Here is a 25334-nt window from a genome sequence, read left to right on the forward strand (position 1 = left end):
CCTATCAGCATGTAGAGGTCTTCTGTGATGTTGGAGATGTTCTGTGTCTTGATCCGGGGAATGCCACACAGACATCTATACACATGCAAAAATTCATCCAGCTGCATGCTTGAGGTGTATGTTAAACCTCCATAAGAATTTTTTTAAGTAGGTATTATGCAACAATCTTTGAGAAATAAAATCTAGCTCTAATCATTGGATATATAAATTAAACCATTTTAATTTACCTTTGAATGTGAAATTAAAATGTTTTAAAATTCCTCTTCACATTCGTTAATTAAAGGATGAATCTTTTCATAAAAACAAAGCAAAAGCCAATTCCTTCAAACGAAGCAGCCACAGATACTTTTATGCCTCTCCCAGAGTTTTATATTTAGGGCTTTTGCAGACTGCAGGAACCAAATGCAATTTCATACTTGAAAATCTTTCCCCTGCCAGATGCGGGATCTGCCTGTTTGCCACTGATAATTTAAAGGTGCTAAATTCAGATACTTTCAAACTGTGTTTCTCTAGAGATCACCCTTTTTTCTCTAGATGGGACAATTAAAATGAGCTTCTGTTCTGCTGCCACTAGCCCTCCAATATCAAAGTTAAGAATGTAAGGGGTTTGGAAACGAGAGATTTAATGGGGTCTGGGAAAGTGTGCCTTTTACCAGGAATTGGGCAAAGTTTCATTTTTGCTAGATGAAAGACTAATTTTTGAGGTTTTCTGGAATCAGTGACATTAGATATCTTGCCTCTTTTGTAGTGTGCTATATGGAATGATTCCAAAGATTTCTCAGTATCATTTTAAACAGTACCCATTCTTGAAATTGTTTACCTCTTTCTGTTGAATCGGAAAAAAGGTCAAAGTTTTTTTCCATATCAATCATGCCTAAAATAACTCTGTACCCAAAAGCCAGAATTAATTTCCTGGTAAAAAGGGACAATGAACTTTGCCACGGTGGATTCTTATTGCTTTGTCTTCAGAGCATGCCCATCTGGGAACATGGCTTGTTTCTGGGAGCTTCTCCACCACTGCCATGCAGTTCCCATCCAAGACCTGTCCATAGCTCCATTCCCCTGGTCACATTTGCTTATTCCATGAGTAGCATCTAATTATTTATTTATTTATAGTTATTTTTGCATTGGAACTGAGAGACTTAGTTTCTTTCCAGTGGTAGAATTAATAAGAGATACTGTCATATTTCCCACCAAAGCCTTTACAAAGATGGGCAGATGTCTAGGAGCCTAGCACAGCCCTTCTTCATCAGGCCCAGAGGGCTTCTGGACCATTTGCCATCAGCTAAGACTTTCTTGATCTGGGAAGATATGAGATGGTAAATTTTCAGCAGGAGACCAGGATATAGCAATGCCTAGGTAGATCTGTTTTTTTGAGATTAATTTTATGTTACAACAACAGAAGGGAGTGAATGAATGAATTAATGTGATGTCCTTGTACAACCACATGACATTTTTGCTCATTTGCTACTTTGTTTGTTGGGGGTTTTTTTGTTTTGTTTTTTGTGTGTTTTTTTAACATTTTTTATTGATTTATAATCATTTTACAATGTGTCAAATTCCAGTGTAGAGCACAATTTTTCAGTTATACATGAACATTTATATATTCATTGTCACATTTTTTCTCTGTGAGCTACCATAAGATCTTGTATATATTTCCCTATGCTATACAGTATAATCTTGTTTATTCTACATTTTGAAATCCTAGTCTATCCCTTCCCACCCCCTGCTCCCTTGGCAACCACAAGTTTGTATTCTGTGTCTATGGATCTATTTCTGTTTTGTATTTATGCTTTGCTTGTTTGTTTGCTTTTAATTTTGGATTCCACATATGAGCGATCTCATATGGTATTTTTCTTTCTCTTTCTGGCTTACTTCACTTAGAATGACATTCTCCAGGAGCATCCATGTTGCTGCAAATGGCGTTATGTTGTCAGTTTTTATGGCTGAGTAGTATTCCATTGTATAAATATACCACATCTTCTTTATCTAGTCATCTGTTGATGGACATTTAGGCTGTTTCCATGTCTTGGCTATTGTAAATAGTGCTGCTGTGAACATAGGGGTGCAGATATCATTTTGGAGTAGGGTTCCTTCTGGATATATGCCCAGGAGCAGGATTCCTGGGTCATATGGTAAGTCTATTCCTAGTCTTTTGAGGAATCTCCATACTGTTTTCCACAGTGGCTGCACCAAACTACATTCCCACCAGCAGTGCAGGAGGGTCCCCCTTTCTCCACAGCCTCTCCAGCATTTGTCATTTGTGGACTTTTGAATGATGGCCATTCTGACTGGTGTGAGGTGATACTTCATTGTAGTTTTAATTTGCATTTCTCTGATAATTAGTGATATTGAGCATTTTTTCATGTGCCTATTGATCATTTGTATGTCTTCCTTGGAGAATTGCTTGTTTAGGTCTTCTGCCCATTTTTGGATTGGGTTGTTTGTTTTTTTCTTTTTCTTTTTTTTTTTAACATTTTTTATTGATTTATAATCATTTTACAATGTTGTGTCAAATTCCAGTGTTCAGCACAATTTTTCAGTTATTCATGGACATATACACACTCATTGACACATTTTTTCTCTGTGAGTTATCATAACATTTTGTGTATATTTCCCTGTGCTATACAGTGTAGTCTATTCTACAATTTTGAAATCCCAGTCTATCCCTTCCCACCCTCCACCCCCCTGGTAACCACAAGTCTGTATTCTCTGTCTGTGAGTCTATTTCTGTCCTTTATTTACGCTTTGTTTTTGTTTGTTTGTTTGTTTTTGTTTTTGTTTTTTAGATTCCACATATGAGCGATCTCATATGGTATTTTTCTTTCTCTTTCTGGCTTACTTCACTTAGAATGACATTCTCCAGGAGCATCCATGTTGCTGCAAATGGCGTTATGTTGTCGGTTTTTATGGCTGAGTAGTATTCCATTGTATAAATATACCGCATCTTCTTTATCCAGTCACCTGTTGATGGACATTTAGGTTGTTTCCATGTCTTGGCTATTGTAAATAGTGCTGCTATGAACATTGGGGTGCAGGTGTCATCCTGAAGTAGATTTCCTTCTGGATACAAGCCCAGGAGTGGGATTCCTGGGTCATAAGGTAAGTCTATTCCTAGTCTTTTGCGGAATCTCCATACTGTTTTCCATAGTGGCTGCACCAAACTGCATTCCCACCAGCAGTGTAGGAGGGTTCCCCTTTCTCCACAGCCTCTCCAGCATTTGTCATTTGTGGACTTTTGAATGATGGCCATTCTGACTGGTGTGAGGTGGTACTTCATTGTAGTTTTGATTTGCATTTCTCTGATAATTAATGATATTGAGCATTTTTTCATGTGCCTATTGATCATTTGTATGTCTTCCTTGGAGAATTGCTTGTTTAGGTCTTCTGCCCATTTTTGGATTGGGTTGTTTGTTTTTTTCTTATTAAGTCATATGAGCTGCTTATATATTCTGGAGTTCAAGCCTTTGTCGGTTTCATTTGCAAAAATGTTCTCCCATTCCATAGGTTTTCTTTTTGTTTTACTTATGGTTTCCTTTTCCGTGCAGAAGCTTTTAAGTTTAATTAGGTCCCATTTGTTTATTCTTGCTTTTATTTCTATTGCTTGAGTAGACTGTTCTAGGAGAACATTTTTGACATATATGTCAGCTAATGTTTTGCCTATATTTTCTTCTAGGAAGTTTATTGTATCTTGTCTTATGTTTAAGTCTTTGATCCATTTTGAGCTTATTTTTGTGTATGGTGTAAGGGAGTGCTCTAGTTTCATTGCTTTACATGCTGCTGTCCAGTTTTCCCAACACCATTTGCTGAAGATCACTTGCTACTTTGAAATAGAGAGTAGACATAGCCTCAGATGTCAAAAGAGAACCTGGAATAAGATGTCATCACCACCAGTCATCCTGGACATAAACGAGGGATGCAGGTATCCTTTAGGGAGAAGCATTGACTAGTTCATGTCTGTAGTTCTTTCTCTTATATGAATGTTTTATTTGTCTCCTCCTTAGACAGTGGGTAGGGTGATCCCTGGATATGATTGCCCTTTGATACAATTAAAGGATGGATGTGTCACCAGCAGAGAATGAGGGGGAAAAATGAGGGTATCTTCAAATTTTTGCTCCATGTATCTTGAGAAGGAGGAGTATCGAGTTTTGCCCAAAACATCTTCTGATTGATGTATGTCTCTAACGTTCTAAGTCTTCTCCTCATGACCTTCTTAAAGGTACCTGTTCGTTCATTCAGTACCTAGTTAAGCAAAATGATTCTCCTCTGATCTTTACCTAAAATTCTCCTAAAATATTCTGATGTCATTTGCAAGAAGTCTGTGAGTGAATTCAGAATTCTTATAGATAAGCAATATGAGAGAGAGAAAGCAAGTGAAAGCATATTCACTGCTGAATCCTCAGTGGCTGCTGTAGTGCCTGGTGTGTAGTGGGTACTTAATAAATATTTGTTGGATGAATGACTGAATAGGATTCATGTGGAAACATGGACTGGTAGTCTGTTTATTAGTTTATCTTTCTTACTTTGTATTTGGTGCTCTAACAAAAATATTTAAATATATGGTGGTTTGAAAAGTTTTTCTAAAAAGTATATGAAAAAGTCCATTTTGCCCAGTAAATTAAAAAGGTGTAGTAGCCTTGAGGACCTTACATGAAAATACATTAAAATTCTTGCACCCCCTAATGGTCACCTGTGGGATTACACTTCAGAATTAGAAATAGGCAAAGTTGAAAATAGGACCACATTTTCAAGAAAAAATTGTATTCTAGACACTGGACTCAGGCAAGCTCAGTCAAAGGGTGCTCTTTGGCAGGACTTGAGTGTTTTTTGATGACCACCGAGAAGTGACAGATGCTCTCTATTTCTGAACAAGCTTTCTGTAAATTTAAAGGGTGAAGTAAGCAATCTTTCACAGCTCAGCTTTGACAATAAGAAAGTCTAAAACAGCAGAAAACCCCACTCCAATGGCTTTTGAAAAAGTCTATTTAAAGTTTGGTTCCTGGGATGGGAAAATGGGGCACTGACAGCCCCAACAGTGTTTCCAACTCACCAGAAAAATATGCTGGCTTGGACAAGGCGAAATATGGTAGAAATTAAGATCATATCTTCTCTGTAATAGACCTCGGACTCTCTGGATAAGTTGTTACAGATTTGAGCAAGGATCCTATGGAAGAAGGCAGACTAATAGACAAAATTCTGAAAAGACTGGACCAGAAGAAATACAGCAGGCTGAAGCCAAGTGCATATATCTGTTCCTTTACAAACCCCATGAAAGTGAGAATTAAAGAATAAAAAACAAAGGCCATCCATTCAGAAGAGCAAAGAGAATAGTTCAGTCAAACAAAAGCAGAGATTATACCAATTTTCATGAATTTTGCTTTAAAAAAAGTCATTCTTTTTTTTCTTTCCTTCCAGTTTTAGTATACTCTTGTGTGTGTGTTTGGGGTTGGTAATTAGATTTTGTTTTTTGTTTTTTTTTAAGGATGTAATGGGAATTGAACCCAGGACTTTATGCTTGCTAGGTAAGCACTCTACCACTGAGCTATACCCTCTTGCCTCAACTCCCATGAATTTTGAAAGGCTGAAAGTGAGATGGTTCCCTGGTAATTAGCTTAGCTAAGCAGGTAAATCTTAAACCTGGTGCTGCAGATGGCCAAGGCAACAAGAAACAAGTGGTGAACCGCCGGCACAGAACCCAAGGGAGACGCAGGATTTAGAGATACCAATAACCTCTAAGTGCAGGGAGAGGGTCTGTAGGGTGAAGCTGAAAAGGATGTGCTGATAGTTTGAATGTGGAGCTGATAGACGTCACCCCCAGATTGGCCCCCCCTACCCCAGGCAGCTGAGGGACATGCTGGCAGGAAGAGATTTATTTGCTGGAAAGTTTACACAGCTGAGGATGGGGTGAGACGTTGTACAGAGGAGTTAAGCCTCCGTTCTGGGTGATACTGATTCATGGACCTCGTTCCCTATCTGGTGTGGGAATTCTGGTGCCAAACAAAGGCATCTCAGGAAGGAGACTTGAAGCCTTTAAATCTATGTAAGTATATTACTTGGATTCAAATAAAATTAAACTAAAAGAAAGAGAGTGGAGGAGCTAATATAATACATGACTCACCAGGAAGTTCAGCTCAAGTTATGATTTATAGCAAAGCTCCTGGATAGTCTGCATTACCGTGGCTGAAGAGGCTGTGGGATGAGCATGGGGGTGGGGGGGACAGCTGGCTGAGCCTGGGGTCTCCAGAGATCTCAGTGAGGACAGCCCTCTGAATTTGCCGGTGTGAGAGGTTGAACTCACGCTGGGTTAATACTTCGGGTGACAAGAGTAAGGAGTCTACAGTAGCCCTAATTTGGGGGTAAAGGGGACCAATTCTGGTCATGGGAAACCTAAGAAGAAAGAATTGGATATTTTCAAGAAAGAGTCTCCAAACACATACATATCCACCCCCAGAGGAGTCGGGGGCAGAGGTCCTGAATGACCTGTTTGAATTACTTTTTAGTGACATGCAAGAAATTTTTTTGGTTTCTAACGACTCTGCCAGAGATTCATAGCCCACCATATTACGAGCTTTTACTGGAGGCAGAGTATGGTGGACCCTGTCGATGTTCCCCTGAGTTCTCTTTACCACCCCAGCCACTGCAGGCACTGTGGCTAATGGCTTACACGGTGAGATCCCCAGATTGCTGTGGCTCATGGAAGCTTCCTCACCAGGAACCGTCCTGAGAGATTAAATCCCTGTCCCTCGGGGGGGGGGGGGGGATCCAGACAGGCTGTATGCCTTTCCTCTTGAGAACTCTTGGCCTTTTCCCTAGAACTTTTCCATTAAGCCTTCTCAAATGTAGACGTATTCACAGGAGGTGCTTAAAAAACCTCCTCCTTCCTCTTGGGTACAGGGAGAACTCCTGCCCGTAGACGTATGGGTCTTTTATCTTGGTATTCTCTCTTTTGGCTTAGTTTCCGGAATTTTTAACTTTCCAGGTTGACAATACGCCGAGGCTTTTGTCCTGGGTGCAGTGACTTCTGAGAGTTTGTCTGTTACCTGTAATCCATTGATTTCTTTTCAAATGTCATTGATTAACGAGTAGGCTTGTTGCAGGTTTGAGGTTTTGGCATTCCACAACGTGTGAGCCCCAGCTGGACACTTTGGAGCGGGCAACATCCACGAGGATAGTGCCGGAAATTGGCTCCTGAAGCCTGTTTCTTTGGCCACATCACTGCACTTTCTTCTTCAGTGGCCCTGTGTCTTAGGTTAGGCTAAATAGAGGCAGAGTCTGAGGTAGGAATTTGGATGCTTGAGGTTTACTGGGGGAGCATTCCTAGGAGAAGGGGAAGGAGGGAAGCAGCTGAGCAGGGATGTGGTCCCTGGTGAAGCCCAGCCACGGCCTGATCCTCAGACAGCTCTGGAGTGTGAATTTCATCCCAGCATCGTTCCACGGTGAGGCAGGGAGACAGCGTTTTGTAGCCCCATGTCAATCATTGGGCCTCGGGGTGGGGTTTCGCTCTTGGGCATCTCCAGGTGAGGAGGCTGTCAGTCAAGGAGAAGGTCATAGACAGCCAGGAAAATTCCCGAGAGTCGGTTTGAGGGGGTAAGGAGGCCTGCGGATCTAGAGCTTGGCAAAAGAAGAAGAGACACGATGTGGGGCCTTGCAAGTCGAGATGTGACTCTGTGTGAGATGGCATCACTGGGTGGTCATGAGCAGCTAAGGTAGATGATTGGGTGTCCCTTTCAGAAGACCCACCTCTGGGGGTGGCAGGGAGGCAGGTACAGATGCCTGAAGCCCACCTGAAGGCTCTAGGAGAGAAATGGTCATGGTTTCTGTAGGTGTGGTAGGGCTGGGAGTCATGAGAAGTGGCTAGATTCAAAATTTTTTAAAAAACTGATATTTTGAAAGAAGGATGTTTTGAAAGCAGAGTCAACTTTACTTGCTGGTAGATCATATGTGTGCAGGAACCAGAGGAGTCAGGGTTGACTATATGAGTTTTGCTCTGAGCAGAAAAGGGAGAGGGGCAAGCTTGACAGAGCAAAAGGGGGACTACGGAAAGCAGAGTGTAGTTTTGGGTGTATCAGTAGTTCTTCTTTCATGCTGCTGTGTACTATTTCTTTGCTATACCGCAAAGCTTGTCTATTCATTCACCAATTGATGGACACGTGGGTGGTTTCCAGTTTGGAACTATTATGAACTGAGGCTTCCAAAAATATTCTTATACAGATCTTTAGTGAATATGAGGACAGACGTCTGCTCTGCATATATTTAGCAGCAGACTTCTTGGGTCATATGCAAACGCGCTAATTTTTAATTCTAGCATTACATTTTGATTCTTGTTCATATTTTTCAGTTCTCTTATAAAATTCTCTTTTCCTGAACATTTTATTCATAAAAAATTGTAGTGCCCCTCTCTGATAGCTCGAATAACATCTCATCTGTGATTCTGCTTCTATTGTTGGTATTTCTCTTGGTCCTGTTTCTTAGGAAGGCTTTGTAATTTCTTGTTGAGTGCTGTATATTGTGTGTCAAATTGTAGAAACCCTGAGTGATGTTTTCTTTCTCTAAAAAGGCTCAGTGTCTCCTCTGGTAAGCAGATAGTGAGGTGATGGGTTGATGACCTTAATCCATTCAGAGACCGAGCTGATCCAGGTTTGGGTTACACTTTCGGCACAAGTTAGTCTACCTCTGATTCCTCTTGCTTCTGCTGTATGATCCTTTGGGATTTCTACTTGGCCCTCTCTTCCATATCAGTCCAAAACGCAATTTTTAATTTTCTCAGTACTATGAAAATGTAGAAAATTCTGCTTTGCCCTTGGTCTTTCTTCCCAGGGTCTTGTATTTCCTCCCAGCACTGTTTAAGAATTTGACAAATACTTCCAAGAAAATTGACAGCATTGGACTCAATTCCAAATACAGCTTCTCTCACTGGGGTCTTGTGGCTGTTTGGGCATCCCCAAACTCCACTTTTCGTCCCCAGCTCTGTGAGATTGCTAGAATTTCTGCTTGGTTCTCTCTTCCTTTCTTTGCCTTCTGCCTGGATCGGTGCCAACAACTGGCAAATTCCCTGAAGGCAGACCAGGTCTAGAATTTCGGCTCACTAGTCTGCAGTTTCCTTCCTCCAGAATCTTGGCCCAAAGTCTTGTTTTCTCAGGAGTTCTCTGTGGCCTCCAAACGGATGAAATTTTGCATTTTATCCAGCTTCTCAAGTCAGTCTTAGGAGACCACCAGTCTGTTGCAAGTCACTGCATCTTATCTAGAAGTGGAAATCTGCTATCATTTAATTTTAATAACTATTCATCACATGTAGCACATATCTTCTTTTCATTTTTATCTTACTTTACTATTTTTTAAATTCCCATGGACCTACCACTTTTCATCATTATTTTAAAAACCCTAGTTATTTTTTTAAAATATGGGATTCAGCCAACAGTGCATCAGGAAGAAACCACAGAAGACGCATATTTTCATGTTTAAACAACAGCAAATAAGAAATTCAGTTGATAAACATTTGACTCATGAAGTCACATCAATAAACAAAACAAATCTGGAAAAGAGCAGAAAGATTACATCAAGGTTAAAGAAGATTTTAAAAAACAACAAATATGTTAAAAAAAAATGATAAGACGAGTCAGAGATTGGGAGAAAATCTTTACAAAACAGAGGTCTAAGAAGGGACTGATATCCAAGTATACGAAGAACACTTAAAACTCAACAATAAAAAAATGAACAGCCCAATTTAAAAATGCACAAGAGATCTGAACACCTCACCGAAGAAGACAGATGGCAAATAAGTGAATGAAAGATGTTCAGTCCTATGTCATCAGGGAATTGCAAATTAAGGCTGTAGTTAGGTACTACTACGTAACACCTGTTAGAATGGCCAAAATCCAGGGCACTGACACCACCAAATGCTGGTGAAGATGTGGAGCAACAGGAACTCTCATTCACTGCTGATAGGAATTCATACTGGTACAGACAGTTTGGCAGTTCCTTATAAAACTAAACACACTCTTACCATACAGTTCAGGAATCATGTTCCTTGACATTTACCTAAGTAAGCTGAAAATGTATGCCCACACAAATACTTGCACGTGAATGTTTATAGCAGATTTATTCCTAATTGCCAAGACTTGGAAGCAACCAACATGTACTTTTTTAAGTCAATGGACAAACAGGTACATCAAAAAAAAATGGAATATTATTCAGTGACAAGAGGAAATGAGCTATCAAACCACAAACAGACGTGGAGGAAAGTTAAATGCATGTTACTAAGTGAAAGAAGACAAGCTGAAAACACTATGTACTGTACGATTCCAGCTATGTGACATTCTGGAAAAGGCAAAACTCTGCAGGCAGTAAAAAGACCAGCTGTTGCTAGTGGATCAGGTGAGGGAAGGATGCACAGGTGAAATGCAGGGAAATTTTAGGGCAGTAAAACTGTTCTATGTGATATTGTAATGGTGGATATGCGTCATTATACATTGGTCAAAACCCAGAGATTGTGTAATATTAAAAGTGAACTCTGATATAAACTATGGACGTTAGTTAATAATGTATCAATATTGGCTTATCTGTTGTATCAATTGCACCACACAAATGCAAGACGTTAATAAAAAGAAAACTATGTGTGTGTCGGAGGTGGGGGACAGGTATGGAAACTCTGTACCTAAATGTCTCTCTAATACTAAAAATGCTATAAAAAATAAAGTCTATTATTTTTTTAAGTGAAAATAATGAAATAGAACTGGTCAATTAGGCGATGCACTGGTTTTTTGGGGGTGGGAGAAACAATAATAAACAGGATGAAACTCTGTTACAATTAATAAAGAAGGAAAAATAGCAAACACTTATCATAACCAACACTGTTCTAAGCACTACACAATAGCCCTAAGGTATCAGTGCTGTTACTGTTCCCATTTTCCAGATGACAGCACAGCCTGGGCAGATTTGGATAACTCATCCCAATGCACCCAGCTTGCCTGAGGTTCACATAGCAGATGATGGGGCTGGGTGTTAACCCAGTTCGTGTCGTTCCAGTGTCTGTCCTCTTAGCTACTAAGAAGTACTGCCAGAACATAGCTAGCAGTCAGTAAGTGTTATCTATGATCGTTAAGGAAAGCCTGGACATGCAGCATTAGAAACTATAACTGTCACTTAAGAAACAGATTTTGTTGATGACAAAACATTACTATAGTAATAAAGTGGAAAATCTAGAAGAAATTGATATGTGACTGTGTGGCAGCAACTCTCTTGTCTGGGACCCCTGGCCACCCCTCTTCTGGGTGGATTTCTGGGAACTGCTCTTGTTTCCATTGTGCTGCACACTCTGGCAGTCACTCAGATTTCCCCCCAACCCCAGCCCCTGACAACCACTAACCTACTTCCCGTCACTGTGGAGTTCTCTTCTGGACAGCTCATATAAATGGAATCATACAATATTTGGTGTGCTGTGCCTGGCTTCTTCAGTTAGCATAGTGTTTTCCAAGGTTCATTTGTGTTGTAGCAAGTATCAGCCCTTCATTCCTTTCTCTTGCTGAATATGGTTCCATTGTATGCATAGACCACATTTCATGTGTTCGTTCATCAGTTGATGGACACTGGCTTGTTCCCACTTTGTTACTATTATGAATATTGCTGCTATGTGCCTTCTGTATAAGTGTTTGTGTGGACACATGTTTTCATTTCTCTTGGGTATAACCCTAGAAGTGGAATTGCTAGGTAATATGACAGCTCTTTGTTTGACCATTTGAGGAATTACCAGACTGTTTCCTCAAGTTGTTCTGGACCATTTTAAATTCCCATCAGCAGTATATGAGGATTCAAATTTCTTCACATTGTCACCAACACTTACTATTATCTGTCTTTTTGATTATAGCCATTGAAGTGTGTGTGAAGTAGGAACTTATTGTAGTTTTGATTTTCATTTTCCTGATGGTTAATAATGTTGAACATCTTTTCATGTGCCTATTGACCATATGTATAGCTTTTTTTGAGAAATATCTATTCAGATGCTTTGCCCATTTTTTTGAACTGGCTTAATTGTCTTTTTTATTGAGTTGCAAGAGTTCTTTATATGTTCTGGATACAAATCTCTTATTAGATATATGATTTGCAGTCTATTTCTTTCAACATTAAACATTTAACATGTTTATAGTTGACTCAATTTATAGGCATCTGAATCTTTTAGAGCGCAAGTATCTTGCTTTCCTGAAACTGAGTTATTGATAGAGAATGTATAAAGTTTGTGAACTATTTTACTAGATTATAAAGTATAAGCTAATCTCTGAAGACCTATGTTTAATAATGGAACTTTCCATATTTCACTTTGGCAATTCAATTTTAATAAGAAATGATTTCATTTTTCTCTGTGTCTTAAGAAGAAATTTTGTTAATAATACATAATCCCTAGACTATAGTAACTATGTCAGAACCTCCGAAGAAAAATTGGCTGAATATTACATTTTTAAAAGGAATTTAATCAAGATTATACCCTAATTCCCTCTTATCTAGCCCAGGCCTCCATACAACAGAGACCCATGTCTAAAGGCACACAGGGCCATCCCAGCACAATGTGCCAGGGAAATCCATCAGTAAAGGGACTATAGAAATGATCCCAGGAGTAGATTCTCCACTTGAAATACTCCTTTATTCATTCAGCAAATATCTCTCAAGATGTGCTGCATGCCAGGCACTGTTCTATACCCTAGGATAACAATGGAGAGTGAAAACAAATATCGCCTCCACATTAGTGGGGAAGACGGGTTAATGGAGTGAACACGCAGTAGAGTGGAGTGTTGTCGTTGTGACAGTGCCGTGCCAGAGCATGATTAGGAGTGATCAAAGAGAGCTTCTCGGAGGCAGTGGCACTCAGGGTTTTTCTGAAGACAGAGCTGGAGTTAACCAGACAAGGGGAAGGCTGAGAGCCTCTCCCTGCACCAAGCTGGCCTTGGGAAGAATGACTCTGGGATAAGTGAGGAGTGGAGATAGCAGCGAGCGGAGGGGCGCTCCATGAGCAGATGTCCAGCTGAGGCTGGAGGCATCATCCCAAGCCGGTGGGTCACTCTCTTTACCTCCAGCTGTGTGACTTTGGGCCAATCGTTTAACCTCTCTGATCCTGTTAAATGGGAATCATTCCTACCTAACCGGATTGCTCTGAGAATTAAAGGAGATGCCAAAATAAAATACCCAGGACAGTGTTTTTGCCTCTAGTAACCACTACAGGTATTTGGGGGAAAATATAAGCTAATATGAGCTATAGTGCCTGTCCTCGCCTCTGGCTCTCCCAGCTCATCTCTGTTGCAGAACTCCCTGGCCTTTGATGCTAACCTGAGAAGCCCTTGAGACCCTCACTGCTACCCCTGCTTAAGTCACAACTGTCTTCCTCCAATGTGAGTTATTTTTAAAAAAAAGAAAACTACAAGAATGTGCATTATTGATTGTTCTAGAAGAAATAAATTCATCTACTGTATGTGTATGTGTGTATGTATACATGCAAGCTTATTTGCATCTTTCTTTTGAGGGGAAAATTTTAAGGTAAAAAATGCAATAACCTAGATAATTCAAAAGAAAACAGGAAGCCCTGAAAAACCAAAGTTTTTTTCAAGAAGGATGCCTTGCTCAAATATAGAATTATTCCCTGCTCCCCCTTCCCCCAGCCTGCATGCCAAATGTAGTTAATAGCCTAGCATTTTCAGAAATAGCAGTCTGGTAGTTTCATGGATTTTTAAGTCTTGAGCCAGATGTTTAACATACAGTTGAAAGGACTGGTCGTTTTAGTCATAAGACGTTAGTCTCAGCTATATTTGTATCAGGAGGCTTGCCTGGAATGAGGGCACCAATCTATTCCAAGTAATTTTGTATCTGTGGAAAAGTTTGCTGACCATGACAGGAACTTTGGAGTTACATTTTCAAGAAGATGGTAAATTTGTAACTTTGTCTTCACTATGTAAGGTCTTCATGATATATTCAGCCATGTAGGCAGACTCTGATGTTTGACCATTGCTTGAAATATTCATCCATTTTTCTCTTTTTTAATATAAGTTTATTAACCAGTGAAATCTGAATAGTCTGAAGTTTAGTTGATAACATTGTACTCTTATGAGTTAGCGCTAGCACTAGTTAATTTTTTAGATTCGACAAATGTACCGTGGTTATGTAAGGTGTTAACAGGAGGAGAAACTGGGTGAAAGGTAGACAGGAATTCCATGATCTTTGCCACTCTATAAATCTAAATTAATTTCAAAATTAAAAGTTTATTTTTTAATGGAAGTTTTTTAAAGCTTCAAATGCTTTGTTTAATTTACGCTTTGACTTTATTTTTGTTTTCTTTCTCACCCATTTTGACATTTCCCTGCTAAAAGGACTCCTAAATAGGCATTGTATACTCACTGCTTTGCCCGCAGCTTTATCTAGATTCTGAGTTGGAGCTTAGAGCTGTCAGAGAGCCTCCCTGGGCCAATTATTTAATTAGAAGTAAGAATATTGAATGTTGAACTATCCCCTCCCCCAAACAGACATGCTAGCTGAGGAGTCCAACTGACTGAACACTTAAGGTCTCATAATGTACATCAGAGATACTTGCCCAACTATAAGGTCCAACCCCCAGATTTATAGTGCACAGACGCAATGTTGTCAATATCCTAAAGATGATCATGGTCTAAAGAACAGGCTCACACATAGCACACTCTCAGGAGACTGGTGAAAGGAGGCTTTCAGATTGTTTCTCTCTGTATATAACTGTGACAGCTCTGAGAGCGAATCTGAGCCCTGCAAGCCGTTGGATTCAGCAGGGAGGCGGAAGTTCTATGTCTGGCTTTGCTAGTCTTCAAGGAGGATATCCCACCATTAACCAGGTGGAATAACTTGGCAAGACACATTGTGATTGGACTCGATGACCTAGGGTCCACCTCATGATAATTCTAAAGCTCCCAAATATTTATGTCCAAATGCAGGACTTACAGACTTATTTGTTGTCAAATTCTGACACCAAGAAGTTGGTTGTAGGGAACAAAGTAGAGAAGACCTTAAAACCGGGACAAAAGGTGGTTTCTGTGAAAATCGATTCGACTTCAGAGATCATACAAGCATTCCTGACTGTCTTTCATCTTAAGTAAAGCAAAACAAACTCTCCTTTGACTCCTTACCTGCTTCTAGATACGGTCATATTTTCTACCCTCTTCAAAGCCAAACCATAAAATAATGGTCTACACAGTGTTTCCATTTCCACACTGCCTGCTTTCTTTCCTTCCCACTCCAGTCTTGCTTCTCCCCTACTGCTTGCCTGAAACTTCTCTAGTCAAAAGTCACCCACAACCTCCACATTGCTGTACATTTCAGTCGTCATCTTGACCTCTCAGTAGCATCTGGCATAGCTGACCTCTCTGGTTGTCACGAAACACTCCCTTCTCTTGGGTTCCATGACAGCACTCACTCCAAAGCTTACTGATCACACACTGGTTGACTGAATTCTTCCCTCAGACCCTTTGCCCAGATACATCTAAGGGTTGGACCTCTTAGGATTTCAGTTCTCAACCTTATTATTTATCTTAATACTGGTGTTCTGGGTGCCATATTATTTGATTGCCCCAAGCTTGGATCATATGCCTACTGTATTGGGGCTCATGATGAAAACCCCCACTAGTAGTACATGAAATGGACAGGAAGCTCTCCAAAGGAATCAGAAGGGAATTGAATGAGAAAGACATTGGGAGAGCAGCTCTAACCCACTGCACTCAGGTCAATTGGAAAATTAGTAACAGGTTCTCCTCCCGCGTGCTAACCCTACAGAAAAGTGGCCCCAAATGCGGGGTTCATTTCTCTCTCTCCTAGTTCCTGGGCCTATAATTCTTCACTCTCTTCTTAATTTCCTGATGCTTCCAAGCAGATTCTTTAAAAATGCTTTCTTCTATTTTTCTAGTTGTCATTCTTGGTGAGAGGTTGGTCTGAGTGACTTAGGTACTGTTACCAGAAGTGAAAATTCTTAGGGTGGAATCTTGTCTCAAAAAAACTCATTCGAGTTGATGGTGCCTGATTCTCTAGTCTGGTGGCCCATCTACTCTGATCATAGGCGAAAAAGCCCTCAGATTCAGCCTTTGGTAACTGCACTGTTTTTGAACAAAAGCACTTTTCTAGAGTTCTTAGACACTCTGATGATGGAAGAAAGTGTTGTTGTATTTCTTGCATTAAAACTCTAAGTAGAATCTGGATTGAATGTCCTAATTTTCCAAAGGCAGCTTGGCATTCAATCTGTTAACTAAAGTTCATTCTTGATGAATCATAGCTAGAGAGTCTGGATCACACACCAGTGATTTTTCTATTGATGTAAATAATTTGCAGAGGAAAAGCTGTGACTCCGTGATAGGTGATCTAGTTAAATCGCATGAACTTGCTTGATTTGTTGGATTTTCCATAAGCACTGAAAACTCAGAAGGAGCACATGTGTTCTCATTTTGAAAGTTAGTCTATCATCTGGTTGGGTGTTAATGCTGTTTATTCTAATCTAAGAACGCCATCATTTTTTACTCAGAATTTCCCTGTATCTAAAAATCACATCTTATTAACTTCTCACAGAGTTAATTTGGTTCTGTTTATTAATTCAGGAGAAAGAAGAAAGAGAAGTAACACCAGAGGCATTTGAGTGAATACAAGCCTCTGTTCAGTAGTTCATGGTTCAGGGGGCAGTGAGACCTTGAATCTCGAGGCTGCATCTGGCTAGTAAAGACTTCTAAAAAACATTGATGACCCTTTGTATGTATCTACGATCAGAGCCACCCACCAGCACAGGTCCAGGATCCCTGCATTCTCACACAGTCACTGGACATCCTGCATGGAGGAGGGGGCACTACTATGCAGTCTTAACTAAGAAACAAATGCTCTCAGGAAGCTGCCCCTTCCCCCCAGTTTCTGCGTTCCCAAGTATTCCTGAACGTCCTCAGGTTCATCTAGGACCCCTTCACCCAACACAAAACCCTATCCCTTGCAGTGCACCCTTTATATTTGCCTGCATCACCTCATGAGAGTGGTATTACATGGTCTTAACTGGGACTCCTTGGTATGTCTCTGCTCAGTTCCCAGGGGTTCTGACATATACCCCGTGGGATGACTTCCCCAGATAGCTCTGCCAGTCTTTAGCTTTGGAACCACTATGGTTTATAAGTTCTTCTTCTGGTATGATTGTGTAGCCTCCTAGTAGTCTAATCCTCCTATTATGACTGACGACTTCCCAAAGTTGATGAAAGTTATAAATTTAAAGATTGGGGAATCTCAGCAAACTCTAAACAGGATAAACAAACACACAAAAAAGATGCTCTGACAGGTCACAGGCAAGCTGCTGAAAATCAAAGATAAAGGAGAAATCTCGAGAGCAACAGAGAAAAGTGACAAATTATATACAAGAAAATGGTTTGAAATATTGCATACTTCTCATCTGAAACCGTAGAGGCCAGATGACAGTGGAAAACACTTTTAAATTGCTGATGGGGGTGGGGAATCCTGTTAGCTCAGAGTTTTATATCCAGCAAAAATATCCTTCAAGAATTTTGGCAAAATAAAGACATTGCAAGTAAAACTAAGATAATTTGTCCCCAACAGATGTGCTCTACAAGAAATGCCAAAGAATGTTCTCCAGAATGAAGGAAAATGACACCGGAGGGAAACTCAGATTTAAAAGATGTAGAGAGAGCATTCAAATGGTGAGTATTTCAGCAAATATAATAGATATTTTTTTGCCTTAAGTTGTTTCAAATAACTATGACTGTTTAAAGTTAAACTTATAACATTCCCTTGTCAGATTTATAACATTTGAAAATGTGATATATTTGACAACTGTAGTATGAAGAATAATGGGTAATAATTAAGCTTACATTGCAAAATTTTCATATTTTACATAAATTATTATATTAATTCTAAGTAGACTATAGACATATTCTGTATGTGACATGAATAAAATTTAACGTTTTAGGGGGCTTTCACATGTATTTTGATTCCAACCATCCTAAGACAAGAAAAGATTTCATTATCCACTTTTTTAGAGTAAAAGGAAAAAAATCTGAGCCATTAAGCAATGAGCCTGAAATTACAGCTAGAAAGAATACAGATCTAAATCCTAATTCAGGGCCAAATTGGTTCATCTGTCCTCTCATTTAACCTCTTCTTGGCTCAAGTTTATTATAAACTTTTCTGTGATGTGATTTCAATCATCAGAGGCTACTGAGGTCTTTTATGAGTTGAATTGTGTCCCCCCAAGATTCATATGTTGAAGCCCTAACTGCCAATGTCTCAGAATGGAACTTTGGAAGTAGGGATTTTGCAAATGCATTAGTTAAGTTAAGATGAGGTCATACTGGCATAGATGGGCCCCTATTTCAATAGGATGGGTGTCCTTAGGAAAAAGGGAAATTTGGACACAGACACACACATAAGGAGAATTCCATGTGAAGGCTGAAATCATACTGCCACAGGCTAAGGAACTGCCAGAAACTAGGAGAGAAGCCTGGGACAGATCCATCCCTCATGCTTTCCAAGGGAACATGGCCCTGCTGATCTCAAACTTCTTGATCTGAAACTTCTAATCTCCAGAACTGTGAGACAATGAAGTTCCATCATTTAAGCTACCCAGTTACCTTAGCAAACTGAAAAAAGGTCTGTGAGTGGGGCTGGGGTTCCTGATCCTCACATATGTCTAATCTCATCTTTCCTGTGTTCCTGGCTTCTGCCATCATCTCACCACATCCTCTGTTTCTAACCTGCTTTATCATGGGTCAGGAAGCCATGTAGCCTGCTGCTTAAATGTATCTGAAAGTGTAGAGAATAAATAGGCTTTGAGTGGGAAGATGCCGACTCAAGAACTTAGACTCAACTTTATATAAGAGAAGCTGCCAAAAAATGAAGATAATTGGGTACTGGTTGGTAGACACAGATGGCTTAGGTTTGGAACAAGGCTTAGTGACCAGCTTTCAATGACCAATGCCCCAAGCTCTCCCAATCACTAAGACAGAATTGGGAGCAGTCCCATGTCCAGAATCCAAATGCAATGATGATTTCCTTTAAATGTTTACTTGTGATAATAAATGTCAGTAAATATTTAGAGTTTTTCTAGAAAAATAAAATGCAAACACATCAGAAGTGGTAGATGTGGAGCCCAAGTTTGGAAATTCAACGGCATGGAGAAACAATAAGAGAATGTCCCAAAAGTTCATTATGTAGACTACTCGGTTTGTGCTTTAAGTTTCAAAGGCTGATCGGCCTTATTCTCAGACCAGCTTTAATATGGCCTTTAGTCTGCTATTACATGGAGACTTAAATTAAAAGCCCAAACAGCCAATTCCTAATTAGATTATTTTAACAGATAGGTCAATGATTTCTTCAGTAGAAGCTGCTTCCTGTGGTAACCATCAAAATAGCTTCTCATTCCAACTGAGTCTAGTAACCAGGTCAGTTTTCACTGACTTCCGCTGCTTCCAAAAATACTTTAGGCTGATGGAGTACCTGTCGTGTATGGCCTGCGTGCTTCGAGAATAATTCATCCTTAACATCTGTGAGAATGAGAAGCCTTTCCCCTTGATTAATGAGTTGATAAAATGGTGGCATTAAGACTTGCTCATCCCTAAACATAAGTATTGGGCAGATTTGAGAACAAAGTCAACAGAAAATACATTTTTGGGTTTAATATTGGCTCCACATCTTTCTTTTTTTTTTTTTTTTCTTTTGGCGTGCACCACAGTCCTTCCCAAGTCTGTTCTATTGCCTGTTCTAACCCCACCACTCCACATGATATGTTCCCCAAGTCTAAGATGCTTTGGATCTGCTTAAGGAAGTGCCTGCGAGTGTCCCAGAGACCATATGGGAGGCAGGGTAGGGAGCCTGCGGCAGCCGTAGCCAAGTGTTAAGGAGATTCAGAATTCTAGTCCCAGCGTGAACCTGGAATGAAGACTTAGGACTGGGCTTCGTGTCCATGCAGTAAAGTTGGACTATATCAGAAATTCTGTTACTATTTTCCAAACTGCTGTCTAAGTGCTGCTGAGATAAGGAAAAGGAGGAGGAGCAGGCAAAACCCCAGCTAACCTCCTTATGCTCACACACACACTCACACACAAACAGTCACGCACACACTCAGGCATCTTAAGAAAAACTTTTACATTCTTTATTTGAAAAAATAGAATTCTACATGGATTGCTTGGAAAATCTTCGATTTATAAAATGTAATTTTGAAAATCATGGGTCTTGTTGATCAAGAGGACCTTGATTAAGGTTTCGGGGATGTTATAAGCATACTCCACTTACAGACTAAAATGCTTACCTTTGACGGAGTAGGCTCATTGACTCTTAAAGTTTTCAACTGCACTTCAATTTTTAAGAAAAGAAAGAAAGGAAAAAGTAAATAAAAAGACCGTTACTCCTCTTGCCTCCCAGCAGGGGTGTTCTGTCTCTTTAAGCTTGGGCTGCAAAACTAAATTATCCTGGCCAGAGAATATCTCCCTCCCCTTTACCCTACCACCCCCAAGACTGTCTGAGCACTGAAAAGACAGAAAATCAAACCATTATTTAAGTCACACATAGGATCTGGGAAATGTACTTCCAATGCTCCATCATTACTTTTGTAGAGTTTCCCATTCCTCGGCCATGTGGACTTAATTCACTGTAAAAGTTGGGGGGAGGAAAGGGGTTAGCTGAGACTGGGAATGCAGGGTGATTCACATGGGACCATGTACCCCCAAAGACATGGGATCTTGTGTGCAGTTCTTCCACATTCATTTCCAGCGTCCAGCTATGGGTTTTCTACTGCGTTATCAAGATGCTGTCTTATGTATAGCTCATCTCTGAAGTTTCTACCCAGGTCATCTTTACCAGCTTGGCCTCAAAGGAGGAATCGGAAGTACTGGCTTTCCCTACAGCATACTTTTCCCTTTTTATTCCAGAAAGGAGGCATGTTCTATCCACTATGACCTTTACCTGCAGGTTTTAGGAAACTGTTTGATTTTCTCTTCAAGGAGAGCATTGTAACCCTGGCAACTGGACACCATGGTACAGATGGCAGATCTAACATCCAAAGGCAGTTTGACGGGAACACACACTAACGCTGTAGGCTGAGGCATCTCTCTTCTGTATTCTGACAGGATTTGAAATTGAGCTCAGTTCTTCAGAGTACGATCTTCCCATTTCCTGGACACAGTAGGGCTCTCAGTGGTTTCCCAGTTTCACCAGCCCTCCCCTCTACCACTCCCAAATCTCACTGGTGTTCAAACTTTGATCCCTACTTTGGCCACAACCAGCATCCAGATAGTTAGTATTCAAAACACTAAGGGTAACATTCCATGGTTGCAGGCACTGTGACAGTGAGCTGTGAGGGAGTCAGTCAATTGTAGTAGCTTCTGGTCCAGTATTGAGGAGACTTGGAGTATCAGTGTCACACTAGCTGTGAATATGAGCGTGTTGATAAGCCTCTCTTAGCTTTCTTGTATGACTGTATTTCATCACATCTAAGGTGAAGTATCAAAGTATGGAAATATATGCATTTTAGGGCTGATGAAACATATTAAGTAGGACAGGCTAAATGCTGTAACAGATAAACCTCCAAATATTAGCAGTGGAATAGAGTAGAATTTCTTGCTCATGTAATTCAGTGATTTATTGATTCATGAGCTTTCCATCATGTAGCTCCACCCTCAGGCAGCTCCTCAGACCCTTCTACATTCAGCTATAAATATATAATTTCTTCTCATCTTCAGTTGGCCAGAACTAGTCATGTGACCATGACTAATTGCAAGGGAGTCTGGGAAATGTAGTTTCACTGTGTACCCTGGGGGAAAAGGAAAGGGTTTTGGTGAACCCTCAGTGATCACCACCACAGTCTGGTAGTCTATCAGATACCCAATTTATTCTTCCTTGTGCTTACAGGACATCCAAAACCTCTTATGCAAGAGACACAACCTAAAGTCCTGTTGTGACCCTGCACAAGGCTCAGAGTCCAAGATCGCAGGGTGATGTGAAGCCCTTTCTATGAGTTTCTATGAATTAGCCACCTGATACCCAGTGTAGCAGAGACATTGGCTTAAAATTCTATGCGAAACACCCACATATCTTCCTTCAGAAGACCTAGACTTTCCCCAGGACAGAGAAGAAGCTGGAAAAGGGCTTCGAGTCCTGGATATGCAACTAGCAGTTCTAAATCATTTATCCATTGACATGCCCATGACCTCAGCTGTAGTCCTGGGCTGGTGAGGACGACATAATCAAAAACGAAAGTGAGGAGAGGGTTGTCAAGTGAGTTTCCTAAGGTCACATGGCCTGACAAACTCCAGCATGTTTGCAATCCTCACATATCTCTTTCAGTTTCCATCAAGTGTCACCACTCACCTTCTTCGGTGATCTCCGGAAGAGCCATATTCTCCTTGCTGAACAGGCTAGACATCTGTTCCGTGGAACTTTCCATGACAAATAGCAACCTGCTATAACCCCATGTGACGTAAACATCTACGTGCAGATGTGTGCACGTGTGCTGTGTTCCAGCACCAGCGGGCTGGCACCTGTGGGTGTGCCGTATTCTGGCTTGTGACACCCTCTCCCCATCTTCCCGTCCCCTCCTTCCTGGCACTGCACTGAAGGGTGGGTATACACCCTGCTTCACCCAGCCTCTAGCACAGGGTCTTTTCACACAGACATTTCAAAGAAAGGCCAGCAGTTTCTCAGAGGGCAAGGAGAGCCCCACCTCCTCCAGAAAAAGGGGACTGGGGATGTTCGACTTCCATTTCTGCCCACGTGTTGTGTGACCTTGAGCAATTCCTTTATTTTCCCTGAACCTTGTTGTGTTTTGCTATTGTTGTTTTGGTTGAAAAATGAGGATTTTTTTTTTTTTTCAAACTTGAAGTTTTCATTTTTTTCAACCTTGGTTTTATTTTCAATGCAAGGTGATTCCAAACTTTCTGTTCGGGTATTAAGTGTTAAGTATCAAAACTAGTACCAAGTCTTAAGTTGCAAAAAAACAAAAAACAAAACAAACAAACAAACAAAAACTCTGAGACAGTGGAAAAGATCCAAAAAGAAAGAAAATCCGACATAATTAAATTTGAAAATATCTTTGAACTAGAATATACTCTGACCCTATAATTAGGTTTGGCTGACCTTTTCAAATGGGTTGGCTAATTATTTCTCATTCTTCTTAACTTTTACACTAGACATCTAGACGTCTCTCTCCCAGATCTTTTAGGTTTCAGTTTCCACCTCTAATTAAATATCCACACCATTGTGCATGATTCTTTGTGATTGCTACTCCACACATGCATACACACACACACACACACACACACACACACACACACACACACACACAGAGTTCTCTCTAGAACAGTTGGCTAGGCTTCCTTATGACTTCTCACAAAACATCCTGAAACTGCATGGAAAAGAAATAACGTTTTATTAAGTGCCTATTATATGTCAGGCACTTTTCATTTACCGCTGTTTAATCCTTATAATTTTCAAAGATAGACCTTATTATCTTCCTTGCTATGTACGAGACTACTGGGACTCAAAAATGTTAAAAAGTTATATGTCACCACCAATTTGAGGGAGATGCCAGAGCAGCCTCGGGTCTTACCTAATGTCACAGCCCTGCCGCCTCCTGACAGTTTGTTTATATTACAATAGTCCTGTGGTCTCTCCCTCATTGGATCATAAAGCACATATTGGTTCAAAAAAATTATCTTTCAAAAATACTTAGGATGTCCTGTGGGTGGGGAGAGTATAGCTCAGTGGTAGAGCGCATGCTTAGCATGCACCAGGTCCTGGGTTCAATCCCCAGTACCTCCATTAAAAAGAAATAAATATTTTTAAAATACACGTAGGATGTCCTTATTTCTTGTTCAGCTCAAAGCGTCCTTTAATCCCATAGGCGGTGCGGCAGCACTGAGGGCCCCTGTGAAGTTAGGCGGCAGAATTAGGATCCGTTTTCCTTCCGGACTTGGTGGTGCCAGTGAGGTCTCTGATCATAAAAGGCTGCTCTATAAACCTGGTCACCACGTAGCTTTCTGTTGGCCAGCGCTATGGAAACAGAACTGGGCTGGTGCATCTTCTTGTGTTGGGTATTTTGTCGTGGACTTGATGAGTGCGGGAGTGTGGCTCACATAAACATGTTGCTCAGGAATAGGAGAGCTTTCCTGTTTTCACGGGAAAGGGAAATGGGACACTGTAGAAAATATTTAATTGAGAATGTGGATTAAAGTCCAGACATGCAAATGAAGGCTTCTCTTTTTACAAACGCCCCTTTCCACTCACTCTGAATCAGCTGCTCTTTGTTTATGTTTGGTGAGCAGTAGTAAAAATGTCAAACGAATTCCTCTCATTTTGCAGAAAAGTAAATTGAAGCCACAGAGAATAATGGCTTCTTTAATAAGCATCTTGTTTAGACCACTATACGTGTACTCTGAGCACGGATTTATATTGGGGAAGGATTATTCACACTCCCACACATCCCTTTTCATAAATGTAACATGTCATATGTCATTTAGCATATTTTGAAGACAGGGAAAATTGCTGAATAAACCCAGCATGAGCGGGGTACTCGAGATCTGAGAGCTACTGCTGATGCCGTGTAGGATGAGAGAGGTAAGAAGGCTTCCGAGGAAGATGATTCAGAAGAAGGGGGAAGATGGGTGTGGGAGGAAAATGGCTCAGGGCTAGAGCACATGCTTAGCATGCACGAGGTCCTGAGTTCAATCCCCAGGACCTCCACCAGGGAAAAACAACAACAATAAAAACAACAGAAGTAGGGGAAAGATGAATGTAGAAGCATCTAATCTTTTCTGGAAATTCTCTTCCTTGGACAGTCCTCCTCCATAGACTGGGGCATGGCCTCCTCCAAGGTCTTGGACGTCCTCCTTGGAACGCTCTTTTTGCACTGTGTAGCAGCATCCAGAACATTTTTAAACAGCCATATTGATTTTTCCTTCCGCTCACCAGCAGAATCCTCCAGGCATTGTTGACAGAGCAAAGCACACACTCTGCTTCTTCCAGGCATCTTCAAGTGCAGCTCGAGGTTGCTGTGGGATCTCTGCAGATGTCCTGTCCATTCCCGGCCAGTGCGGGGCAATCAGAATAGTGAGAGGCAGGGAGAGCTGGAGTCGTCCTGGGGTCAGGAACTCGGGAGATGTGCAGGCTCTTTTTTATATATTTTTTTCATAGTAAAGCAAGGGAGTCAGGTGAAGTCCAGAGCTCCGGCTCACTAGTCTTTTCTCCGCAGACAGGCGTTGTGTTCCCACACTCACTGCTCTAGCTTGTGAGGACCGGTGGCTGCTGCCAGCTGTTGCTGACACAACACCCAGGACGCTAAGGGCTGAGTCCTCACTGTCAGTGCT

At 40.8% G+C, this 25334-nt stretch overlaps 1 long non-coding RNA gene across 1 annotated transcript in view; it reads left to right on the forward strand.

The window, feature by feature from the left end:
- The window catches only part of LOC141573713 (uncharacterized), a 76635-nt gene extending 58952 nt beyond the window's left edge, over positions 1–17683 (forward strand). The window contains exon 3 of the long non-coding RNA XR_012499729.1: positions 17578–17683. This is a non-coding gene — a long non-coding RNA (uncharacterized LOC141573713). The remainder of the gene's footprint in view (positions 1–17577) is intronic.
- Positions 17684–25334: the final 7651 nt, after the last annotated feature.

The sequence above is a fragment of the Camelus bactrianus genome, chromosome 17 (genome assembly GCF_048773025.1).
Source record: "Camelus bactrianus isolate YW-2024 breed Bactrian camel chromosome 17, ASM4877302v1, whole genome shotgun sequence".
Classification (NCBI taxonomy): domain Eukaryota; kingdom Metazoa; phylum Chordata; class Mammalia; order Artiodactyla; family Camelidae; genus Camelus; species Camelus bactrianus.